General features: G+C 37.1%; 1 protein-coding gene across 5 annotated transcripts in view; it reads right to left on the reverse strand.

Annotated features, from left to right (window-relative positions):
- rfx2 (regulatory factor X, 2 (influences HLA class II expression)) overlaps nt 1-12,767 on the reverse strand; it is a 35,423-nt gene that overhangs the window by 21,004 nt on the left and 1,652 nt on the right. The window contains exon 1 of one of the 5 annotated variants that reach the window (XM_081606129.1): nt 10,733-10,845. The exons of the other annotated variants lie outside the window; for them this stretch is intronic. The gene's annotated coding sequence lies outside the window, so the exon portion shown is untranslated. Of the gene's footprint in view, nt 1-10,732; nt 10,846-12,767 lie in introns of those variants that run through there. 5 annotated transcript variants of the gene reach the window in all.

A 12,767-nucleotide genomic window follows, 5' to 3' on the forward strand; every position in this document is an offset into this window, starting at 1 on the left:
CTAATTGAGTTGCTAAAAACAGTCAAGTAAAATAATCATCGTTCAAAAGACTTGGCAGAGTCTTTTGGCTGTACCAAGTTAAGCTGTGTCACCAAAACTTTCAGTGACCCACTGGATATCGTTTCGTTTTAATCAATGCCAAAAATAGGAGGTCCCAACAGTACTCCTCACTATCTACCATCAGAACAGAATCATGTGGGAAAGTTACAGCAGAGGAGCTAAAATTACCAACAGTACTGCACCATTTCCTGCAGGCCGAACCCACTGCCACCACTTTGCTTTCCACTGGGTCACAGTGTGTGCAGCATAGCAAAGGGGAGCTAAAAATGGAGTGACACAAAGGCTCTTTAAAAATCAAAGACACAGAGAGAAAGAGCTGGGGTAAGGCATGCACAAGAATGGTACTGCAAAGGGGAAGAGAGCAAAGAAAAAAAAAAACACAAGTTCCCTACTTTCCGAAAAAAAAAAAGGGGGGGGAAAAGATGAAAACGGCAGTGGGGTTTCAGCCCCTGCTAAGGTCCTGACGATACCCAGCATGAGTTTTAAATGAGAGACGTCTCCATGGGCTCCAATAATCCAGCTGATATGAGGAAATTCCTCAATGCTTTGTAAACGCTTGTCGGTTGCTATGGTGAGGACTCCATGACGACCACCATGAGTCAACCCCCCACCCCTCTGTGTTCGCTCCCCATTCTCATCCCTCTTTTATAAAGCTCTTCCACAGGAACTCTTGAGTGTGACCACAAAGAGGGAAAGGGGGAGGAGAACAGCAATAAGGGTGAGAGATACAGCAGCACAGCTGGGGGAGTGGGCTCAACTGATGAGCAAGATGTAGCTTACGGCAGAAATCCTGGATAGTTAGCAGACCAGCGGAAGATTAAAAATCATTGAAAAGTTACAAGAGACAGCCTGATCTCGTCATCCTATGATTATTAGCCTCGTCAGTCAGCTCGCGTAACTTTGTTATTTCAGTTTCCAGTAAACCATCGCTGACAAGCACCACTTCAATCATAGCTGAGCCAACACATAAACAAGAGAGTAAAGAGCCAATTTTAAATGATTTGACAAGGAACTTTTTGTCCATTATGCATTTTGTAAACACAATAAATATGGAATGAGGACTCAAAATGTTTACAAAGCAAAAACACCATTTAAAAAAGCCTAAGGAAGTCTAGTTCAATGCTACTAACAATAAAACACAAGACTTCCCCCAGGAAACCGTGTTTACGTGTTGGTAAATGTTAAAAATTACAAATATATGGACATGCCCAAGCAGGTATCATAATTTGGAAATAACATGTGAGGCCAATGGGTAGGTACAAGGCAGCACAATTGGTGTGCACTCCCTTGCACCTAGTTCAATTTGTCATTTATAAACCTAACTTAATCCATCTTTACTGTTACTGGCTTGTGTATAAAGAACACCAGCCAGTAAATAAACAAATGATTTAAAATAAACAAATGATACTTAGCCTGGTGGGGGTGGCAAGTAAAGCATGGTAGCCCGCCAGGCTTATAATTCACTGGATGAAACCCTGAAAAGCTTGTATGTGTTTGTTATATTTTAGATCAGCTTAGAGAGACTATTTGATAAGACTTTCAACTTCAAATAATAAACCAAAGTTAGTCGGCAGGATCCATAAGCTGTGAGACGAATAAAACAACCCAAACCATGCTCTTCAAATAAAAATAAAAAAAACTGCTTAGAACTACAAAATCATGGTTACAAAAAGGAAGTGGAAATAAATACGAACAGCTCTGAACAAAAATGCTGAGCTCACACAGAAAAACATCTGCTTGGGTGGATCATTTCATGAAAATATGGTCATCATTCATTCACACAAGCTACTGGCACTGTTCACTATGAGACGTATGAATTTCAGATCACCAGCTTAACACTGCATCATGATACAACTTAAGGACTAGCACTTTTTATATAGGTTCTTTATTGAATAGTTTGCTTTAGACAAAACTAAACCTAAGTTTAGTCATTTTAGTCAGAACCAACTTAGCTGAAAGAGATTCTGTGTAATAATAATGTATCAATTCAAATTATCATCTCAAGATAAGGTAAAAGTCATATTATATGGATTGGATTAAATTAAATACAGTCTAATCAGAAAGAAACCCAAAAGATATTTTTTCTGTTTAGTAAACTCATAGTTCTGAGGCGCTAAAAGGCCACAGATAACACTTTTCAGTGTGGAAGTCATTTCTGAGTGAAGAGGGCTGAGTTAGCCTTTCTTTCATGAGACAAAAAGTCAACGAGGCTTTCAAAAATTGTGTCACAGAATTCAAAAAAGGTTTATAAATTTCTAGAAAGAAGTCACATTGGGAGGGAAAATGAGGACTCAAAATGTTTACAAAGCAAAAACACCATTTAAAAAAGCCTAAGGAAGTCTAGTTCAATGCTACTAACAATAAAACACAAGACTTCCCCCAGGAAACCGTGTTTATGTGTTGGTAAATGTTAAAAATTACAAATATATGGACATGCCCAAGCAGGTATCATAATTTGGAAATAACATGTGAGGCCAATGGGTAGGTACAAGGCAGCACAATTGGTGTGCACTCCCTTGCACCTAGTTCAATTTGTCATTTATAAACCTAACTTAATCCATCTTTACTGTTACTGGCTTGTGTATAAAGAACACCAGCCAGTAAATAAACAAATGATTTAAAATAAACAAATGATACTTAGCCTGGTGGGGGTGGCAAGTAAAGCATGGTAGCCCGCCAGGCTTATAATTCACTGGATGAAACCCTGAAAAGCTTGTATGTGTTTGTTATATTTTAGATCAGCTTAGAGAGACTATTTGATAAGACTTTCAACTTCAAATAATAAACCAAAGTTAGTCGGCAGGATCCATAAGCTGTGAGACGAATAAAACAACCCAAACCATGCTCTTCAAATAAAAATAAAAAAAACTGCTTAGAACTACAAAATCATGGTTACAAAAAGGAAGTGGAAATAAATACGAACAGCTCTGAACAAAAATGCTGAGCTCACACAAAAAACATCTGCTTGGGTGGATCATTTCATGAAATATGGTCATATTCATTCACACAAGCTATGGCACTGTTCACTATGAGACGTATGAATTTCAGATCACCAGCTTAACACTGCATCATGATACAACTTAAGGACTAGCACTTTTTATATAGGTTCTTTATTGAATAGTTTGCTTTAGACAAAACTAAACCTAAGTTTAGTCATTTTAGTCAGAACCAACTTAGCTGAAAGAGATTCTGTGTAATAATAATGTATCAATTCAAATTATCATCTCAAGATGAGGTAAAAGTCATATTATATGGATTGGATTAAATTAAATACAGTCTAATCAGAAAGAAACCCAAAAGATATTTTTTCTGTTTAGTAAACTCATAGTTCTGAGGCGCTAAAAGGCCACAGATAACACTTTTCAGTGTGGAAGTCATTTCTGAGTGAAGAGGGCTGAGTTAGCCTTTCTTTCATGAGACAAAAAGTCAACGAGGCTTTCAAAAATTGTGTCACAGAATTCAAAAAAGGTTTATAAATTTCTAGAAAGAAGTCACATTGGGAGGGAAACAGCAGCAGTTAGCAATCTTTTGCAAGTTTCACATCTAAGGTATGACTCTTCATTCGCCTTAGGGAAAACACAAAGAGTAGCAGTTAATAATGCTAACCGTCCCAATAATAACAAGCAATAGCATAACATGATATAGACAACTTAAAATGTCAACTCAGGAGTCACAGCGTGGGTCAGCTGGTAGAGCAGATGCCTCTTTTAGAGGTTACAGTCCTCAGCACAGCTTTCTAGAGTTCAACTCCACACCCCGGGGGATTTACTGCACGTCTTCACCTTTTTCCTTCTACCTCATTCCTCGTCAACTAAGTGGGGAATAAATAAAAGCAACCAACGCCTGAAAATCTTAAAGGAAGAAATAAAGGAGAAATAATAATGATCAACTTGTATAGGCAATCATTTTGTTTTGGTTTTGATACAACAGTAGAATCTAGTGGAACTGCTTTGTGTCATCTGTGTCAAAGCTCAAACATGCAAAAGGTCAGAGTTATACAGAATTGGTGATTATAAATCAGTCACAAAACTGTTTGATCGATGCATATTGATTTACTGGTGAATTTTGCAAACAGTAGAGTATAAAAATCAGTACCTTTAGATAGGAAATGTAACTTTCCTCAGTTCTAGAGAGCAATTACTTTTAATAATGTGGTTTTCTTGGGACACTATTGTGCCATCAGTGACATATTAAATGTGATGTCACAAAGATAATGATCTGTCTAAATGACTAACACTGAGTCAATAAGACCTGTGTTGAAATGTAAACGTTCCTAATATTTAAAATACCATAGATGGATCTTAAAAGTTTCCCAGAAAACAGATAACAAAAGCAATCCCTGTAAACGGGTTCTGGTATTTTACAAAATAGTTTCATTCCTAACTCATATGCCTGAGACAAACATAAACAAGTGTACATTTAAAAGGCTCCTGCAACTTTCAAATATCACTCTGAAGTCTGGGGTTTTGGACCCAAAGTGTGAGCTAAGCTATAAATACATGGCAGCAATCCTATAATTTTTCTCTCTAACTTGTCTTTTTCACCAGAGGAAGTGACACCACCCTAGGGGGCAAATTATGTCATTAAAGAGTGGGTGGCAATGTGTCACGATGGTACAGAACAAACTAGAACTGGGTGCTGCTGACCTGTATGTTCTCATCCTGTAAAGTCAAACTTTAAATAAGTTGGCTGACGTGTGCCAAATCATTGAGTTGGAGTAGGAACAAATAATGGGGCCTTGGAGGAGTCCTTCTGCTTCATGTCTGGATAAGGTTAAAAGTCACACAAATTCCCCACCAGCAGCTCAGAAAGGCACAAAGGTAGAACACAGCATGAGGCACATTACACTGCTGCAAAAACCAATACTTAGGAAAGTCTGCTGTTGAGAGCCAGTCCTTTCTGAGTCCAACACAAAGACAACTCCATCCAAAAAGTCTGTTTTCAAGTTAAGTCTTTGAGCCTGATTTTATGCAAGTAAATCCCCGAAGAGCACTTAGCAGCATCACAGCAGCTCCTCCACTGAAAAAAATACCCAAGTTTCACAAGCTGCACTGGAACAAGAGACTTTATAACAAGCAGAAAAGTCTAAGTAATTGCACAGTTCATCATGTTAACAGCAAAGGCAAAATCTAAAGCTGTGTCACTGATATATCAAACGGAAACAGCGCTCAATTGCTGAAAAACACATACAGATGTTCAATTAAAAGCAGGAGCCCATAGTCTTGGCTCGTGTTTGCACCGGCCCACATTGTTTGCAGAGCAACAACGGTTGCTAGTGGCAACACCGTCCACTCCCGTTTCCAGGAGCCTGTTGCTACGCAACCAACAGAATACTTCCCAAACTAAACAATGCCATCCCCCCACCTGATTCCTCTATCTCACGCTAAGTAGAAACTTACAACAATAAATACTATGTAAGCCGTTAATTTCAGACAGCAGGGGGGCCTCAAGGCAGAGTTATTTTAGTGCTCAAGCCACATAGAAATGTACAGACTTGATACTCGCTGTGAATGTTTTTGCTATGGCTTGATAAAGTTTGTTACTTTGTAACCACTAAGTGGTCAAAAGAAGGAACAATGTTTGAGTCATAAACAGAACGATGTATTTTTTTTCTAGAAACTTTATACCTCCAACATTGAAAAAAATAAACACACAAGTCCAGCAAAAGTTTTTCCAAAGATTCCTGGTCAGATGAGACAATAAACAACTCAGCAACTTGTTTTTTTTCAACTCAGTGAAAACTCGTTTCAAACTAAAGAAACACTTTTAAAAGAAGATATGAGGAAGGCAAATGCCTCCATTAGCTTTACTCTACATCAAAAAGCAACAGGTTCCATTAAAATGTAACATTTGTTTCATGCCTTTAAATATATTTTTAAAGTTATTTATGTTTAAAAAAAACATTTTGATCATGCATATTCTTGAGGGAAAAATCAAATATGATGCACACATGCTCACACAAAGAGCAAATTAAGATATGAGAGATTTCCACAGCAGAAGCTGCTCTTCAAGCTTGTCTCATTAATTCATGGCTAATCCAATCAAAGCAGCTCTCGGTGTCTGCAGATGGCAGAGCTGGGGGGGTTAACAGAGAAAAGAGGAACCGACCACTGCCTCTGATCCAAGAATACTCCTCCCCTCCCCACCTCTGGTCATCAGCACAACCTGTCCACTCTGTCACTGTGTGCACTGCAGACCTGACAGCCACGGAGAGAGAAAGATCAAACTGCTGCCATGGAGATTGTATGTTCGCCACCTCCTCCCCCACACCATACCTCATCTAACCCTTTCCAAATTTCCACTGCCTCCTACCTTTATCTACCCCTTACCCTCATCCTTACAATTTGGTATCTTTAGATCTGAGGCTGATCTAATACAATTCCACAATTTGAGTCTTGAACGTAAACCAGAAAAATCAACCAACAGAAAACAAGGGGGGAAGAGGGAAGAGATGAAGACAATCAGCGATGCTATCAGATTATATTAATGCGTGGGCATTCCTCTCCATCACACTTATTTGTCTGATGTCAAGCTACAATAATGACACACTAGAATTATATAGAGAAATCGGCTGGTGACCGGAACTGGCTAATTTCCCGCTTGACTGGCCCTGATCGCTGATCACACCCGTCAGAAAGTAAAAACTGGAGCTGGCCCTGGCAAAACACTGACGTGGAAGTTATTACTGAGTAAACAAGGCCGAGTTAGCGCCATTCAGTATTAGCGGAGCGATTAAAGATTAAGTTAGAAGTGTACGTTACAGAAAGTTATACAAATTACAGCAAATCTTTTTAAAGAGTCTGATTTGTATGATGGACTTAAAGGAAATGGTCATGATATTGCAAGAATAAAGTCAGAATATTATAAGAAAAAGGTTTTATTAGAATAAAGTCAGAATATTACGAGAAGTTGTACAATAAAGTTGAAATGATACAAGAATAACAACAATGCTGGAAGTCATAATATTGCCAGAATAAAAATCAATGTTACGAGAATAAAGTCGTATGACAATTGAAATAAGAATAAAATTGTAATAAAAAAGTCATAAGATTACCAGAATAAAGCCGTAATAACAAGAATAAATTCATAATATTGTTATTCTCGTAATACAAAAAATATTAAGTAGTAATTTCATGGTAACTCTTAGATGGATAATAATTTACAAATAGAATGAGCAATTTTGAGCATCTTGTTAACTTATACTTTGGTATTGATTTTACAAATAAGAAAAGATGTAATATTTTAACAGATTAACAAATCTAAATTTTAACAGATTAGAATCAAATTATTATCAGTAGCAGGATTTTGTAAAGTTTGTGCAAATAACTGTGAAGGAAAGAGTTAGAGGCTACTTAAGAGCTCTTCTTAAGTCAGCTCTTCTGGTTAGAAGAGCTGGCCACATCAAAACTTAACTCCATCAAGGTTTTCTTTTAATTAAAATTACTTTCTCATACTTTCATTAAAAAAAATCTAATGTTATGACCTTATTCTAGCAATTACAGCTAAAATCTCTTAGCCTGGCCCCAATGCTTTTGGCTAAATAAAAACAAATTGTGCAGCATTTTTAACCTGGAAACACATTTTACAAAAAATACCTCAGATTTTAGCAATTGTTGCTTTTATCTTCTCTGGTAAACCTAAGATATGCATCATATTGCACTAAAAGAGTCAACTTTCTTGGCTAGGATTAACTGCAGAGAGGCACGGCTCAGTTATCACTGTAGTTACAGTCTGCCTTTAAAGGAAGTACTTGACAATAAGCCATCAGTGCTTTGAATCTGAGACAGATCCAAGTATCTCTTCTTTGCGCTCACATCTTACAGTCAGACTCAGAGTTAAGTACTTGATGCTTATCAAATGTACACAGAGCCTGTGGCAGATACAGATACACATGGCCTACATGTTTATTACCACAATACTTGTAGGTAAATCCTAGCTACCAGAAATCCCCTACAATTTTATTATTTTCTTTTCTTCACAATGGCTCAATTTCCAGCGAAACTACAATGGTACAATATATTGAATCAAAAGCAAACTGAGCACATTCAGAAGATCTTTTCATTTTATGTGATTTTTTAAACTCCATCCCAGGTTATACACACCCTCATGTGAAAAGTTGGAGGAGTTTCATCAAATGACTAATCCTGGAGGTGCTTTTTTCATGTAAAAACAAACTATAATCCTAAATAAACATAAGCTTTGAAAAAGCATAATCCAATTTATCTCTGTTTTAATAAGAACTGTCATGAACAGACTCCAGGACACCATTTCAGAAAGCTAATGGATTTTCAATGATTTAGTCTTACACCCAAACTAACTGCCTGCAAAGCTGCGTAACTTTTGTGCTATTCAACAAAGATCACAAAGGTAAAATTAGCTCAGCTGATTTTAAACACTGCAGCTCCACCCAATCCTCTAAAGAAAAACTGAACATGTTTAATTCTCAAAGCAATAATAATAATAAACATACATGAATAAAATATCTTAAATGTGTGTAATCTTAACATTGACAAAATGTTAACATTGACAGAGACCATCTATACAAACATTTCTAAGTCTTTCCACCGATTATTTGTCTAGACTTTTACTAGGTCTGTTTACTATGCTTGATCCAAATCATTCAGTTGTAACTCTGGCTACATGTTTAGCATCACTGTCCAGCTGGGAGGTGAACATCCGAACCAGCAACAACCAGAACAAGTCTTTAACAGAATTTAAGAGGTTTTTGTTCCATAATTACCTTTAATTTAGAAGCTTTCCACTCTTGACCAACAAAAACAAAAGCCAGAGGTAGCTTTTTGATCAAGAAACAGGATACAACTATGACACAATCTTTATTACCATGCAAAAAACATATTCTAAAGTAATAAATACCTCCCAGAAGAACACAATACAACCCACATTTAGACACAGGAAGAGAAAACAGTTAAAAATCAACACTAAAGACAGTAAATTCACCTCCACATTTAGACCGAAACAAAGTTATTTCTTCCTTCCTAACCGTTTCTCACAACTTAAAAGGTTTTATGTGAAACACTGAACAGAAAATCTACCACCTCAAATTCATTCTTTACCAACAGCCAAAAGAATCATCTACGGCCTGCTTAGAAGTTTAAGGCAGGTTCACATGAACAGACTTTCTTTATTACCAAACTGCTATCTCTTAAGTAGCCTCTAACTCAACAAAACAAAGGAAAAGTGGGATCAAATAGGGGTCTGCAGCTATCTGCCTGAACTCAGGGAGGGGGTGGGTCATTGTAATGCAAATCTTGGTGCCTTGTCTTCAGTTTGTGGCAGGAAATTTAATTACCAGTTCTGTAGCCACGAAACAAGCAGGTGTAACACAAGGTATGTAGCTGACACATACACTCAGACAGAGGGTACAGACTGAAAAACATTTCATTTCACAAGCCCCAGCTTGTTACCGTTACACCAGGGCGAATCAGTGACTGCATTTTCTGAGGGAACAACAAGAGTTGTTTCTCCGTTTCCTAGCAGCGAAAACCCGCATTTTCCAAAATCTTTTCAGACAAACTTAAAGCAAGAGAGACAGTTTTGCTATCAACAGATAATATTGCATCACTTAACAGACCAGTGAGTTGTGGAAAGTATGAACCTGTAGCATTTCAAATGCATTAATGGCACTATTAATTTCTACTTAACAAGCCCCCGCGAGGCATTCTTCTCTCAGCCCTTCAGTTTCGCTCTGTGATTTTCTGACATGCCACGACTCGAGTTCTGCAATAATAAACCATTAAAACGGTCTTAAAATATGACAAAGATGTGAGCAAAAATAGCGAAGGAGCTCACGTTCCAAAGCAAGTACAGCTCTATCTGACACACAACACTCACCAGAAGTATATATATATATATATTACGGTTTGGAAAGCAGCTACATTTTTCTAGTCTCATTTCTCCAGCTGTTTGAAGCATAGAAAAACTAATAACCCTTCTCCACCTGTTGCTATACACTGCTGCTCAGCTGGATGAAAGAAGGCACCAACTCTTTTTTTCAATTTATTTTAGAAATTCAGATGTCTGGAAGTGTTTTTAGATGGATGTTTTAAATCCATCTAACTGGTTCATAAAGACTATGAACCAGTTGGAATAATTGTTCCCTACATTAAATCAAACATTTGTTTTTAACGTTTATGTCAGTACCATAATAACCGGAAACTGTGATATTTAGTCAAGTTTTATGATACTGTACAAATCCAACTTTTTTTGTATAATCTAAGTGGATGGTTTCATCAAGATAGCTAAATACATCATCGGCAAACACTGACATCATACACATATGAATGCAGACAAAAAATTCATACACACATTGACTAAAAGCTGTGTTAGGTCACCCACTGCCCAGGAGATCTCTGCAGCTGTTCTGCTGCTTACTGCTTGCACAGTGATTACTGATTGCACACATAGGGATCCATTAAACATGTCAAATGCAAAATGAGTAAGAGTTGATAATGGAATACAATAATCCATCAAAATACTTTGTGGAACACAGGGTAGAAACTCTTTATTGCCAAGTTACAAGCCAGCGGTGTGCTTAGGGCTATAATAGGTTATTCCTCAAATTTTAAAAGCAGACACGTGACCTAACAGAAAGTTAGAAACAACAATCTCCTTAATTACTTCTGCTCTGTTCCATCAAGTGTTTTCCACATACCTTTTCTCAGACCTGCCTCTGCAAACTGAAGGTATGCAGGGCAGCCACAAGGAGGGAGATAAAATATACCTGATGAGGACATTTCACTCCCTGGCCCTCTCTGACCCCTTTTCTTTCCATGCCTTCTGTATTTTTGTGTATCAAGTTGCCATGTAAACATAACAGTGTCACGCTTAGACAGGGAGGTGGGGCGGGTGGAGGTTTCGCAGTTTCAGCAGAGTCATCGCTTTGATATCACGGTTATGATTTGGTGTTATTGCTGCTGGGAGGAATGTCTGACTAATCAAAGTTTCTCACTTCAAAACAAAGCTTTAAATTTCTTCAGAGTTTAAAGGAGTTAAACTTTGTAGCTGGAAGAATCCCAAACATATGCAATATTTTCAAATTTCAAAACATTCACTTTGATATTGTATAAAGAATACCTGAACTAATTTTACATCAAAGAAATCAGATTTGATGTGATATTTTATACCTAAAGATGAATTGAGGAAAATGGAACATATCAATGAAAGCAAAATCTGATTTATAATGTAAATACCAAAATGCATAAAATTAATTTCGGATTTTAAGACAGAAATCAAAAGAAAAATAGAAACTTGAAGTTGATTCCAAATGTTTGATCTGTAGTCCAAGTCATCCAAAACCCTTTCAGTGTTTCAATATGCAAGTGCAAATATTCAAAAAAGATGTTTATTAGAAACATGTTGAAAGAACAGAACAGAGATGTACTGAGAAATCATCTAGTAGCAACATGAGTCTGCCTGTCAATGTAATATCGTCCTGCTCTGATCCAAGCTAAAGCTTCAGTCTTAAATAAAGAAAAAACACGGCCAGGTGGAATTGAAATCAACACTGTTTGGTGTGTAAGGTGTTACTGAGTGAAGAAGAATCAGCTATTTAAAGTGTCGGTGAAGGACAAATGGGGTAAAAAGCTTCCAGAACTGTATTATCTAGAGTCTCATCGGCTCATCATTCAGACTGCTACAACAGGGAGTTGGATGTCAACGGTATTACAGGAAAGTTCCTCAGTTGCATCTTTGTTTAGAGTCATGTTACATGCTGGATCTGGAAATGCTTTATTTTGGAAATCACACAATTCAGAATCTAATACCTCTACAAAGATTAGAAACAGAGACCACTGTTAGCAATGCTAACTGTCGCGCTAAGTGCTAATTGAAGCTTAAAATGTCAACCTCGTAATCATTTTCTTTCCTTGAAATAATAGACAAATCCTGTTTAATTGCAGAGTTGGGTAATGCTGATTGCTCTCTCTCTCTCTCACACACACACACACACACACACACACACACACACACACACACACACACAGACACACAAAGTGTGACGTCACCTCTGGCCCAAACATTGAGGAATTTGTAAATGATTGATCACAGAAAAAATGCCTGAGGTGTAAAACACAACATGATCACTCAAGCGTCTTGTCAACTGTCATTTGGAGTCAACACACACTTCCAGGTGAAGCGTGGATAAGCACAGAGTTACAGGAAACAGTGACGTTGCCAGATGATTATTAGATGCTGCAACTTGAAGAGTCGGCCAACAATACCAATGTGCATTTCTCAACATGGAATAACTGCAGCATATTTTTACCCTTCATCTGATTCTGCTGGAGTGAATCTCACTTTGGCTCCTGTAGAGCTACAATAAATGAATTTAATAGTACACGTCATACTAAATCTGAACCTTTTTCCTCTCAAATATTAAGTTATTTATTTTAAAGGTGCTTAAGGAAACATATGGTTTTGCTTTTTTTTTTTTTTTTTTTACAAATTCGGATTTGTGCAAAATAAATTTGGAAAACTAATGATTATAATTTCCTTATTGAAGGAAATTCCTTTGTGAAGGAGACATGCTGTAATGTACTTTAACTTAGTTTTTAATTGCTCAGATTCTTCTTTTCCACAATCAGTAAAATTTTACAGTATTTGGAGACTTTCAATGATGCAGAGACCTCTGTAAATATTGCCTGTTAGAGAGAAACTATTGTATTTTTCCAATCAACTTTTTGGTTAAA

Source organism: Poecilia reticulata, chromosome 4, assembly GCF_904066995.2.
Source record: "Poecilia reticulata chromosome 4, P_reticulata-male-v2, whole genome shotgun sequence".
NCBI classification, from domain to species: domain Eukaryota; kingdom Metazoa; phylum Chordata; class Actinopteri; order Cyprinodontiformes; family Poeciliidae; genus Poecilia; species Poecilia reticulata.